We start from the raw sequence: 14,977 nt of genomic DNA, 5'->3' as shown, positions 1-14,977 counted from the left end.
GACTGATGGCTGATTTTTTCCTCTAATGACGATGTGTCAGAATGACTAAATCTAATGATTAATTAAGCAGTGTGTCACGGTAATGTCGTTAAGCAAAGCAAATGTTATTATGACATGCCCTAATTTAGAATTAACATTTACACATTTTATTTTTGCCAAATATATACATTTTAGGCATACATACATATTTATATATAAAATAATATAATGTGCACATTGCGGGGAATGGTATATAGCATCGGATTAAAATCGATAAAATTCTATAGTAAATGGGTAATACTAGTACATGCATAGCAATAATGTATATTATTACCTTTTAGATAAATTTCATGCGTTTTGATTGGTCAATAACCAATGCATACCACAAGTACACCGTCTCATTTGCGGGAAAATACAGGATTTGCGGGAAAATACAGAATTTGCAAGGGTGTACAAAATGTCACGTGATTTGCTCGACTGGTTGTACGAAAATACAATCTGCTGACGAGATCGATGAAATTTTCTGCAACACGCCTCACTGATTAAATGTGTTAAAACATTTGAATTCATTATGAATGGGAATACCACAATTTGAAGATTTCTTGAGCTTGTTTGGCCTGAAATGTGCTAGATTGTAGTTTTTCGCGTATTAAAATCTAATGCTAGAACATAGCATGGCGTAATCAGTTACCGTGTTAGAACTTGGGCTAATTATCACGAACATATTTTAACTAAGTAATAACTCGACATGCTTCTTTTTTCTTTTTTACAGGTTCTACAAGTTAATACAACATGACAAATATTTTTGTTCAGTTGCGGGTGTTCAATTTTGTTTTCCCGAAACGATTACAACATACTCATAAACGTGTAAAACACGCAAGATAATAAGGCGCTACGAGTTGTCTCCCTTTGCGAAACCGGCTTCGAAATATTTTCAGGGTCAAACCACCCGGAATCCTTGTTGACCCTCTTAATACCCAAACAGCTAACAAAAAACAAAAAAAAAACCCCAACAAAACAACCCAGGAATACCTTGCGTTGTTATTTGTTAACATAAAAATCAAATATATTTTTAGGAATTTGATGTTATGTTATCTTATTAAACTCAAACTAAAAATGTGTGTGTATTTTGTTTAACATATATAGGTACCGCAGACCAAAACAAATTTTAAAACATTTTTTTTCTTTATGGTCATAGTTTCATTAAAACTGTTGCTCTTATTGAAAAAACATCACTATATTATCCAAATGAAGCAAAATAAGGTCATAGTAGCCTTGTACTTCTGTGACCAAACATGGCCGACATGACGATTTTAATTGTCGTTTACGTCCACTTTTGTAAATAAAAAAATAACAGAGAAATTTCCGTTGTAAGCTTATAGATGTTACAAGCAGTTATTAATGTTGCATCTCTGAAAATTTCAAGTGAAAATATGAAGGGTTGCTATTATTTCTGATAACATATGTATTTTTGGGGTAGGTTCGAAACTGCTCCAAAATTACAAAAACACACAGACAACTTGGAATACGTAATTTAATGACATAATAATTTATGCAAATGTTACATCAGAATAACATTTTCAGTTCACATTCATTCACGCTTATACAATAATGTACATCCAGACCAATAATAAAAAGGAAAACGTAAAGGTTTAGATCGCAGATGGAAAGTGGATACACGTTACATGGTAAATATAGCTTCTTGTTTCAAAATATTAAAAAAAACGTAGAAGATATATATATTTACCTAGACTCATAATAATATTGAATACTTGAAGATTTCAATAAAAGATGCAATAGAACTTATCATCTGTACTGGTCTTTTAACTCAAACCAGTAAAAACCTATCACACGATGAATGCCAATGCTTGGCCAATATGTTTAATCAATTTCTTACGTAACTATTTACATACTTTACACCTTCAATGTCATTATTAGAAAAAAAACAATGTAAGTAGCCATATTTCACCTTTGAAAGGAATGTCCACTCACGAAATATCAGAAAGGTAAATTTCTATCCAGGAAAAATATCCCCAAAACATTTTAGCAGCTGAAACACTGAAGGCATGAGACAGCAGTAACACTGAAGGCATGAGACAGCAGTAACACGTGTGCTAAATAATTTACTAAATGCAGCTATGATTATTTTGGTTCAATAAAGTGCTGTATAAAGATAAATTCAAACAATGAATTATTATAAATATAACTATATACCACTTTGAATTATAATAAAAAATTTGGCCAGATCTACCAAATTTAGCATCCATGAAAGAGTATTAGTCTAAATTTGTCGAATTATTATTGTCACACACTTCTTTTCTGTTCCAGGTTCTGTCACAGTTGGAAACAGAAAACATAACAGCATCAAGCTTGAAGTATAATTGAATCTACTGAAAGTTGACTCATAACCATAGTGTACTCTCCCACTCCGTTTCTGTTTCAGGTTTCTCCACAGACGCACAGAGACTACACATTTCCTGGAATAAAGAAAAATACCCATTATGAACATGACTATTTATCTTTTTATTTCAAATATTGTAATTAGTTTGACATAATATTTCTAAATAGAAATATTCATTACATCAGATGAAGCACACCTTAAAATGTTTTTTCTGTATGCAGTTATTTTAACCTGTTCAAAAGGCTACCAATAGTGCCACCTCACATATGCCAATTTTAAGCAGAAACTTAATGTTCAGCAGAGTTCTTCATTAAAAAAATAATATGATTACCAGCATTAATAGAATTAAATCGTGAGACATTATCTTTTTTCTTATTTATAAATAGACTGAGACTTCAACTGAGGATTTTATTGGAATGTGTACAACTATTTTGCACATAAATGTAGAGGTGCATATCTTAGATACGGTAACTGTAAGAGTAACATACACTGTCATAATCTAATATTAAGTGTACTTCTTAGATCAGACCGTGTCATTGTGGGATCATCTGTTGGTCCTTAGCTGATGTGGAAGTATTCTCAACTGTAATATTAATTAGAATATTTTTTAAATAATTATTACAGAGAACATTTTGTTTTTAAAATTTTGATTAGTGATAGTGCTATCAATTTAAGAATTGATTAGCAACTACTATTTAATGTTTTAGCATTGTATAGCTATATTTGAAACTTGCAGAGTGGATCGCGATGCTATACAAATGTTCACTGTATTAAATATACTAATCTCATCTACTTTACAGTTTAGTATCTTTTACAAATAATTAATTCTTTACCATTTTTAACAGTAATATTCATTGATGAAGTGATGAAAAAGTATAAATATATTTAGAATTTAATGTTACTTGGTTACCAAAAAATTTAAGTTTGTGTCACGATGAGAGAAGTTATGGTATCTGAATTATTTAAAAAAAAAATGTATTTACAAATATAACAGACTTAAAAAGTACAAATTCTCTGTATTATATTTAATAATTTATTTCCATTGCATTAATACTATTCTTTTGTATAAAACTGAACCAGTCATATGCTAAACTCATTCAAATAATTTACATGAAAACAGATTTACTTAAGCACTGTCTGTTGTTTCTTTTACGTTCATCGGGGTATGAACAAAAAAAATCATTCGCAAACTGTGAGAATCGGCGAAGCCGTTCTCACATACGTTTGCGGATCATTTTTTTTTGTTCATACCCCGATAAAAGAAATAAAAGACAATACTTATAATTAAATTTGAATGATACATGTTAATAATAACACTAAAACGTCATACTTTATTTTGAATTATTTTTTATCCATAAACAATAACGCTCATTAAGACAACTTGCCCATATAAAATGACGACATCACATATGACGTTCCTTGACGACGTAATTTTTACGTTCATCGAGAAATTAACAAACTCCCGTTGCTACGTCTGGACCAATCGGATGACGTTACGTTGTAATGAATGTAACAGAAACTTTAATTATGTCTATATTTGAATAGTTATGCATTATCAAAATGTTTTTTAAAATCAACTTCAGCTATCAGAAACTGCTGAGTCATCATGATAAGCAAAACATTATTTTAAGTTATTTTGAATTCAGTATGCATTGTCTTCTAAAAACAACGCTTCAGTATGATATATATTCTACCCAAAAAGTTAATAATGGGTGGATAAATAATGACAAAGCATCAAATACGTTTAATTTTATGAAAATGTGTCCCTGCTGTGAAGTTCTGTATTTTCACTTTTGCAGGTCAGCGGGTCAGAGTTACCTCCCTGGAAATATTTTCGATGTCAAATTAAACTAACTTGTTGGGGTTTTAAAATTACAAAAAAATATATATCTTTATGCTGTTTTATTATATTACTATAGATATTTATCAATATCGCAGTGAAATCGCCATTTTTTGGGAAAAATCTAAAGTATTCAAAGTTTCACTTGCCTAAAAAAAAGAGTCTTTTTGTAGTCGTTCAAGTCGGAAACAGGATATACATCAATCGGAAGGTGTGTACTTGTCATAACAACCAAAGAAACGTGCAAAATCGTCATCAAAACAAGCGTATTCTGGCCTCGAACATCACCACCAGTTGTGAACCAAAATCGTAGCATTTCGGAATATGGGCGCAGCTGCGCCCCTAGCGGCGGCTGCTAATATATAGTTTGAGTGTTAGTGTAATTTTTATTTACTTATAAATACAGATATAAAAGGTAATAAATTCGTTACGCCTCAGGAAATACATATTTTGGAGGAGCGTACAATCCCGTACGCCCTGTCAAAAACCCGCGTAACTAATAATATAATAACATATGTCATGTATCAATATTGTCTGTTCTATGCGTTGTAGCAGTGTTCAAATACATACACAATTTAATTAGCTGTTTTGAATTGTCGCTGGACAGCAGTTGCGTTAATTTAAATGTTGATGGTTTATTATAATAAAAAGGTTTAAACTATTTATCTCGAATATTACTGTAGAAAGGACACTAGAACAAAGTGATATTCGTCTTCTACTACATTCATATTGCACAGACCACAAATTCTATTATTCCTGTCTATATTATTGTATCTGCCCGTTTCTATAAAGAGATTATGGGAAGATAATCTATATTTACTCAAAATATGTTTGTATTTGAGGGCAATAGGTTTCTGAAGGTAAGGTTGTAAGCAATAATTATTAACAACGAATTTGTATAACAGACATTTTGGAGAATTGTTGAATACAGCATACATTGATCAGTCATCCTCTGTTTGAATAGTGATATAAATGTATTGCAATTTTCTACATTTTAATTATACCATATGTGACCAAACCCATTAGTGAGAAGCAGGTCTCGTATTTGACTAGCCCAGTTAACAGAACGTGGTTTTCTTATACACTCGTCATATAAGGTGGTATATAACACACTTCTAATAACACTCTTCTAAAATACAGTTATCTGTATTCAACAAATTTATCCAGTATTTAACAATACGGATGTTCCTATTTATTGAAAGAACAGGAGAAATTACTTCTCCAAAAATAATACGGCGACTTCGTCTTCCCATCCAATAGCCGATGAGTAATTATTCATGTGCTCTAGTGGTGTCGTTAAACAACAACAAAAAAGAAACTACTGCTAATAACTCGGCGACTTGAGACGAGTTTCGGCAAAGAAAACGTTCATTTCGCCGGCTAGATCGAACTCCGTCGGTGTGCCCATTGGACTATTTCTCGTTCTAGCCAGTGCACCACGACTAGTATATCAAAGACTGTGGTATGTACTATCCCGTCTGTGAGATGGTGCATATAAAAGATCCCTTGCTACTAATGGAAAACATGTAGCGGGTTTTCTCTGTAAGACTATATGTCCAAATTACCAAACGTTTGACATCCAATAGTCAATGATCAAACCATAGTTTGACACCCAATAGCCGATGTATTTTTCGTGCTGGGGTGTCGTTAAACATTCATTCATTCCAATGATCAATAATCAATGTGCTCTAGTGGTGTTAGAGTATAGGCCTGAACTTAAAATGATTAATATGCACGGTCCCACCCCCACCTCCCCCAGTTGGATTCCAGGAACTACTTTGTATCCATATTCTCCCAATATAACAGGGACTGGACGAACTGAGTGGTAAAGCGGTCGGCTGATGCGCGGTCGGTCTTGGATCGATCCCTGTAAGTGGACCTATTCGGCTGTTTCTCCCCCTAGCCAGTGCACCGCGACAGGTGTATTAGAGGCCGTGGTATGTACTATCCTGTATGTGGGGTGATGCATATCAAAGATTCCTTGCTACTAATGGAAACATTCCGAGTCTGACCTAACATGAAACTGGACGTGTCGCCGTGCTCTGTTAATTGGGCGTAGGGGGGTGTGGGTGTGGGTGGGGGGGGGGGGGGGGGGGGGGGGGGGGGGGGGGGGTAATATCGACTTAGGGAACGCTGTTGGAGTACTGGGTCGCGTACACCGGGTCGCGGGAAACCGTGACCTTGGTGTACGGCGACCAGGTACAACAGAAGCAGAAGGGAAGAGGAACGAGGAGGAGGAAATGTGCGCCAAGGGCGGCACAGAGGGAGGGGGGGGGGGGGCAAAACTGGCGGCTCAACCGCAAGCGGCAGGCCCCTTCTGGTTCGTCCACGTCTTTAAGATTACAGGATCAGTTCTTACAAACATGGAACAATGAAATTGTTAACTCGTCTAAATCATCTTGTTACAGACTGTTTTAATCAAATATTGTGTTCGAGACATATTTAACCAATTTAGAGAAAAAATATTGGTTACCACTATTACATTTTCGACTCTCAAATCATTATCTTCCAATTGAAAATGGCAGATGGAAAAAAAATTACTTTAACAAATAGAACATGCTTTCTGTGTACAAATAACGAAATTGGTGATGAATTTCCTTATATAATGTGTTGTCCTTTTTTTAAAGATGAAAGAACAAGACTTCTGCCAAAGTGTTGCCAGTCTAGACCAAATGTTTATAAATTTAGAATGCTATTTAACAGTAAACAAACCCTGGTGTTCTCAGAAAGCTAGCAGTTGTCTGTAAACAAATTATGCATATTCTTAAGTCCCATGACTGAAATCTGTTTTTACAATTTCATTTTATTTGTATATGCAATGTATGTCTTCAAATGCAAGTATGAATCCATAGATAAACACTTGTTTTATCTGATGTACATTATTATGACGAATGTGCCATCTTGTCATTTATTTATTTAATTATATTTTTACAATGTACCTCATATGCCGTTGAATTACGGCCAGAGTGTAAATAAAGATCAGTTCAGAGACCCCCACCCCGCCTTCCGCCGTCGCCCGAGGCAGGGATTTCGCCGCCTGGAGTCTCGCCGTTTTCAAGATACCTCCCCCCCCCACCTCTCCCCAGTACTCTAAGTAGGAGACACTACGCATGTGGACTCACTGCCGGGATGCGTCATCGAGGGAGTCTTCAAGCGCTTCTGTGACGGCAGTGAGGTCGGCATCCACGATACGGAGCTACGAGACGGAACGCTTGGACTAGTGAGTGGTGACGTCACGCCGGGAAGGACTCTACAGACGAGGCATTCTCTGAAATGGATAATACCTGAAATGGATAATACCACCGGCCACAGAGTTCTTAAGATCATCGCCGGCGTCACAAAATAGAATCGCCCCATCAAATTTTCTGCCTCCTTCCGACGAATTTATTTCGAAATACCCCCCCCCCCCCCCCCCCCCCCGGAAATAGAATCGTCCCGACCCACGAAATAAAACCTCCCCTAACCCTAGCCCCTCTCCGGGGGCGATTTTCGTGGGGTGGGGGAATGGATATATTTCGCAACACCGTAGGCGCCAACCTCTTCAAGAACTTTCGCTCCATGTAAGGGCTTTGACATTTTGGCTGATATTCAAAATTTTATGTTTATGTTTTTTTTGTAAAGAGTCCGAAGCACTTTATTTTTGGATGCCCGTCTAAATTGCTCAAATCGCCTTAAAACATTTTCGGTCGAGCACTCTAATTTTATTTTTGGACTTGTTAACTTTTTAAGCCAGACATGGTATGATGGATCAGCTATCTCAGTTTTGGCCTTAAGTCTTTGACCTAACTACTAAATTCTACTAAACTACTAAACCCCCTCACCTCCTGGCCCGGATTTAGTCACTGGCGATGTCAGAGGTTAAGCCTGAGTCAGCTGTGTGTTAAACCTTCGTGGTATATGCACACGTTAAAAGAGTTAGTCAGTCAGTCACTAATGAAAAACATGTAGCAGGTGTCCTCTCTAAGACAATATGTCATAATTACCAAACGTTTGACATCCAACAGCCGATGAGTAATAAATCAATGTGCTCTAGTGGTGTCGTTAGACAAAACAAACCTTAACTTTAACTTTATCTCTGACAGTGGGTTTTCTCTGTAAGACTATATGTCCAAATTACCAAATGTTTGACATCCAATAGTCAATGATCAAACCATAGTTTGACACCCAATAGCCGATGTATTTTTCGTGCTGGGGTGTCGTTAAACATTCATTCATTCCAATGATCAATAATCAATGTGCTCTAGTGGTGTCGTTAAACAAAACAAACCTTAACTTTAACTTTATCTCTGACAGTGTCAGAATATAGGCCTGAACCTAAAATGGTTAATATGCATGACCCTACCTCCCCCAGTTGGATTCCAGGAACTACTTTCTATATTCTCCAAATATAACAGGGACTGGACGAACTGAGTGGTAAAGCGGTCGTCTGCTGCGCGGTCGTCTGCTGCGCGGTCGGTCTATTTCTCGCTCTAGCCAGTGCACCACGACTGGTGTATCACAGGCCGTGGTATGTAATGTCCTGTATGTGGGGTGATGCATATAAGATCCCTTGCTACTAATCGAAAAAACAAATGTAGCGGGTTTCCTCTTTAAGACTATATGTCATAATTATTATATTTTTGACATCCAATAGCCGATGATTAATAAATCAAGATGTTCTAGTGGTGTTGTTAAACAAAACAAACTTCAACTTTTATCAAATGACATGATTGCATTTTTTCCCTGTTCGCTGACGTTAGCTTCCCTTTTACAGCAAGGCAATATTTTATTTAACGACGCACTCATCACATTTTATTTACGGTTATATGACGTCGGACATATGGTTAAGGACCACACAGATATTGAGAGAGGAAACCCGCTGTCTTTTATATGCACCATCTCATAGACAGGATAGCACATACCACGGCCTTTGATGTACCAGTCGTGTTGCACTGGCTGGAACGAGAAATAGCCCAATGGGTCCACTGGCGGGGATCGATCCCAAACCGACCGCGCATCGAGCGAGCGCTATATCACTGGGCTACGTACCCCCTCCTTTACAGAGTGCTCGTGTACGCGTTTAACAAACTGCGGTTTGATCGTACTGGTACCATTAATAGACTATTTTATTTCTTGAAGAATGGGGTTTCACCGACGTCACGTAGCATCACATTTTCTTACAACTATATTGCACGTATTGCACGTATTGCATGTGTGTCCAACGTGCGTTGATTCATGTAATACTCACCTCATGTTAGTTGTATTGCAAACTTTAACAGTTGCCATTATCAGAAATGCAACTTGACCTGGTATAAATTGAATGACGCGAAGAGTTGTGTCCCTTGGTATGTATCTCAGAACTGCCTACAAAAGAACCGGCCTCTTTGGTGTCCTGGTTAAGCCATCGGACATAAGACTGGTAGGTACAGGGTTCGAAACCCGGTACCGGGTCCCACCCAGAGCGAGTTTTAACGACTAAAATTAGGTAGGTGTAAGGCCATTACACCCTCTTCTTTCTCACTAACCACAAACAACTAACCCACTGTCCTGAACAAATAGCCCAGATAGCTGAGGTATGTGCCCAGGACAGCGTGCTTGAACCTTAACTGGATATAAGCACGAAAATAAGTTGAAATGAAAATGAAATGACTCCAAAATCAGGCGCGTTTACAGAAACATTTTCGGGGTGGGATGGGAGTGGGGGATCTATACTGTCCTAAGCTAAATGTTTAGGGGGAGGGGGGGATTCGAGTCATGCTCTCCCAGAAAGTACATATTAAAGAAATCGCTTTGGGATATACATATTAAACATATTTCAGGGGAGATTGTGTCCATGAAATGTGTGCTTGAACAGTTATGTGATGGTACATGCCAAACGTTAACAACACCCACCCATATCAACCGACTCCATCCCAAATGGTCCTCAGTGATTAACAGGCAGGACTCCAAGGGTGGGGGAGGTGGGAGTGTGCACCCTTTTAACGGGGAAACCGAGTTCAGTGTCTCCTAAAATTCAACTGTTTAATTTTTAACGTGCATGGATATTAATACAATGGATTTTTAGGCACGTTTGCGCATAAACGTAAAAAAGAGGAGGCTGGGGCAACCGCCCCTCAGTGCTGGAGCAAATAATAAATTTCGGGCAAAAACAATAGAGATTTCCGATCAAAATGAGCAGGCTTGAAACCTGTTCACCGTGTATTTCCATCGTTCTACTCTACTAGTTGTACAATCTAATTAAAATTAGCTCCACTATTACATGTGGATCTAATACCAGCCAGTTGGAGCTCATGTCCACCAATCAAAACCTTACTTGCAGAATCCTGCCAGTGATCCCTCAGGATAATTCGGAATGTTTTCAAATTATTTTTAAATCACTGGCAGGATTCTGCAAGTAAGGTTTTGATTGGTGGACATGAGCTCCAACTGGCTGGTGGCTAGATCCACATGTAACAGTGGAGCTAATTTTAATTAGATTGCTAGTTGTAATCCACGTAAAAGTGTGTAGTGATTCGTTTGCAGCCCTATTTAGCTGTTTGGCAGTATTGCTAATATGAATAAATGTTATACACATTCGAGAATACAACAACAACAACAACAACAACAACCAAAAAAAAAAAGAAAAAAAAAAAAAAAAAAAAAAAAAAAAAAAAGAACAAAAAAAAGAAGAAAAAAAAAGGCAGCCCGTACGCCTGTGCCGTGATCGTTCTAATATTTGTATTAGGTTAAATTTCATTTTATTTCCTAAAATCCAGTTTTGGCTTCTTACAAATATTAAGATGACCAGAAACACAGACACTGATATTCTAAACAAGAAAATATATTTAATATGTAAGTTTAATCGTAGAAATATTTTATTAGTCGGGAAAATCGTACAATACAGCAAACTCAGGAATGTCCCTTTAAAATGTATTTTCCAGGACTACATGGCTAAACTCCACTTAGAAACGTCGCTCACTACAATGTAGACGCCCACTCCCACCCCACCCCAGCCCCGTATAAATTTGCCAGATTTTATTTCTTGCTAGTGGGGAAGATGTAAAATCTTCGTCGACTGAGCGTTTCTCTAATATCTATTGTTAAAGTTTGCTTTTTGTTTAAAGACACCACTAGAGCACATTAATCTATTAATCATAGGCTACTGGGTGTCAAACATTTGGTAATTCTGACATATAGGCTTAAAGAGGAAACCCGCTAGATTTCGTAACAAGGAATCTATTATATGCACCATCGCGAAGTCAGGACAGCACGTACCACGACCTTTGATATACCTGTCGTGGTGCACTGGCTGGAACGAGAACTAGCCCAATGGGCCACCGACTGGAATATCAAAGGTCGTGGAATGTGCTATCCTGTCTGCGGCACGGTACATATAAAATATATCTTGCTACTAATAGAAAAATGTAGCGGGTTTCCTCTTGAAGATTATATGTCATAATTACCAAATATTTGTCATCCAACAACCGGTGATTAATAAATCAATGTGCTCTAGTGGTGTCATTAAATAAGACAGACAAACCTTTAACTTGATAAACGCGGCCTCAACTATAATTATGATTGATCTTTTAACTGTCTCTAAATCTTCAGGGTTAGACAATATATGTACATTCGTCCAACTGTCCGTCTGTCCGTCCCTTCCCCTGCCTGTCCGTCGTTTGTCCGTCCCTCTCTGTCTGTATTCTCCAAAATGTGATAGGCGTTTTGCCTGGCAAAGACTACGGCAACTTAAAAACGCACTTAGGGAATTTACCGAACTGATGTCGGACAATTTCGGACCACAGTCGTATTAAAAAGAAAGAAAGAAGTGTTTTATTTAACGACGCACTCAACACATTTTTATTTACGGTTATATGGCGTCAGACATATGGTTAAGGACCACATAGATTTTGAGAGGAAACCCGCTGTCGCCACTACATGGGCTACTCTTCCGATTGGCAGCAAGGGATCTTTTATTTGCACTTCCCACAGGCAGGATAGCACAAACCATGGCCTTTGTTGAACCAGTTATGGATCACTGGTCGGTGCAAGTGGTTACACCTACCCACTGAGCCTTGCGGAGCACTCACCCAGGGTTTGGAGTCGGTATCTGGATTAAAAATCCCATGCCTCGACTGGGATCCGAACCCAGTACCTACCAGCCTGTAGACCGATGGCCTGCCACGACGCCACCGAGGCCGGTCACAGTCGTATTATGACGAAGTAAGAGTGTTTGCGACGACAGACAGTGTTAATGATTGATAATTTATTGCACTGTTCTGGCAACAGATGGGAAGTTTTTCCAGATTTAGAAGTATTCCTGCTATCGACAGTCCTGTCAACCTTTAGTCAAAAGAATCTAGGAGGTGTGTGTTGAAAAAGCAGGAGATTTTGTCAAAAATCGCAACATTTAAAAAAATAATTATTACAATAAGTTATATGAACACTACATAGTGCCATATATACTTGTTAACCTTAAAACCAAAAAACCCACAAAAAACCCACAACATTAATTAAAAAAAATGTTTTTTTTTTTTTTTTTAAAGTTTAAATATTATTATGATTTAATACATATTTAAAAAAATAACTTTTATCCCAAAATGTTAAGAACACGGAACAAGAAATAAAAAATTTAATTAGTACATTTACTGTATTACACTTACAGCCTTACAGGTTACGTTACATCATCATTTGTACCTAAGTAACAAACACATATATAAATCTTATTCAGTTTTTACTATATAATACGGAACAGTGGCGTGGTACTTATTTAAAATCATTATAATGATGCAATAAACATTGTATTTCCATTAAAGGGACATACCCTAGTTTCAACCCGTGAAAATTAACACTAAGTTTAGTTAAAGGGACAGACCCTAGTTTCAACCCGTGAAAACTAACACTAAGTTTAGTTAAAGGGACAGACCCTAGTTTCAACCCGTGAAAATTAACACTAAGTTTAGTTAAAGGAACAGACCCTAGTTTCAACCCGTGAAAATTAACACTAAGTTTAGTTAAAGGGACAAACCCTAGTTTCAACCCGTGAAAATTAACACTAAGTTTAGTTAAAGGGACACACCCTAGTTTCAACCCGTGAAAATTAACACTAAGTTTAGTTAAAGGAACAGACCCTAGTTTCAACCCGTGAAAATTAACACTAAGTTTAGTTAAAGGAACAGACCCTAGTTTCAACCCGTGAAAATTAACACTAAGTTTAGTTAAAGGGACATACCCTAGTTTCAACCCGTGAAAATTAACACTAAGTTTAGTTAAAGGAACAGACCCTAGTTTCAACCCGTGAAAATTAACACTAAGTTTAGTTAAAGGGACAGACCCTAGTTTCAACCCGTGAAAATTAACACTAAGTTTAGTTAAAGGAACAGACCCTAGTTTCAACCCATGAAAATTAACACTAAGTTTAGTTAATCTACAAACCTGTAACACATTTGGATAAAGTTACGATTGAGTTAAACATGAGTCTGTGATTTTGAATTGGTGAAATGCCCTCTAAAAATAAACTAAAACTCGACTCCATAACAATTACTTTTCAGACGCAGTGCGTTTTTTAAAATATGAGAAATACATTTTGTGATATTAAAAACACCAGGATGTCCAAAACCTCTTCGAATGTAGCCTATCGACTCAACTCGTTTTCCCACAGACTTCGTTAACCCTGGATTAGATGGCGGCGTGCATCGGAGAAAGCCGACACTGATTTGGCAGGCAATAGCAATCAATCATCGGGTTTAGGGGCGGGGCGTAGCCCAGTGGTAAGACGCTCGCTCGATGCGCGGTCGGCGTGGGGTCGATTCCCGTCGGTGGGCCCATTGGGCTATTTCTCGTTCCAGCCAGTGCACCACGACTGGTACATCAAAGGCCGTGATATGTACTACCCTGTCTGTGGGATGGTGCATATAAAAGGTCCCTTGCTGCTAATCGAAAAGAGTAGCCCATGAAGTGACGACAGCGGGTTTCCTCTCTCAATATCTGTGTGGTCCTTAACCATATGTCTTACGCCATATAACCGTAAATAAAATGTGTTGAGTGCGTTGTTAAATAAAAGAATTTTTTTTTTTTCATCGCGTTTAAACCGGCCTCGGTGGCGTACATTCCCAGTGTGGAGCTCCACGCGGTAAGACGTGTTTGTTTCGCTTGTGCACACTGCTCGTGCTTTCGTGTGCTCGACTTGGGGGTCCTTCATTTCGTTGTTTTTGTCAGCGAAATAAAGTTTTCTACTGGGATGTATGCGGCCATTGGAACTGATTTAACGCTGGATCGCTTCTAGTTTCGACAGCTTGCACCACCAGGTTGGATTCTTTTTTTAGCGAGATTCCTTGCCTCCACGTCATTTCTCCGTCTGACTGTCGACTTGTTTTTTTCGTGACTCGTATGACGGCCATTCCGCACAACGCCACGGTTGTTCGCGTTTAGTCTCTACATGTCCGAGCCTGTCCTAGCAGCACTGGAAGATTGACCGCCCCACTCTAAGAAGAAATAGGAAGCGGGGTCGGCCCCTACTACTCTTTTTCTAGACTTTACCTTGCTTTATAGTGATACCATCTCGTATCCTCCGGAGTCGGGCCCGTCCGCACCACTATACCAACCCATGACGACTGGACTATACCCTAGTCTGATACTCTCTCTCGTTCAGACGGATCCGGCTTCTCAAGATCTGTATTTCAGCACAGCACTACACCTTCAACGTCTATCGACTGTTAATCTAGGGGTTTTCTTGACGGGATGCAAACCATCTCGTCCCTTTAAGCTGTGCACCCAAACGGCCTTAACGAGGCCACTCGCGT

The sequence above is a fragment of the Gigantopelta aegis genome, chromosome 15, assembly GCF_016097555.1.
Source record: "Gigantopelta aegis isolate Gae_Host chromosome 15, Gae_host_genome, whole genome shotgun sequence".
Taxonomy (NCBI): Eukaryota; Metazoa; Mollusca; class Gastropoda; order Neomphalida; family Peltospiridae; genus Gigantopelta; species Gigantopelta aegis.
Note: the sequence above shows the minus strand (reverse complement) of the source record.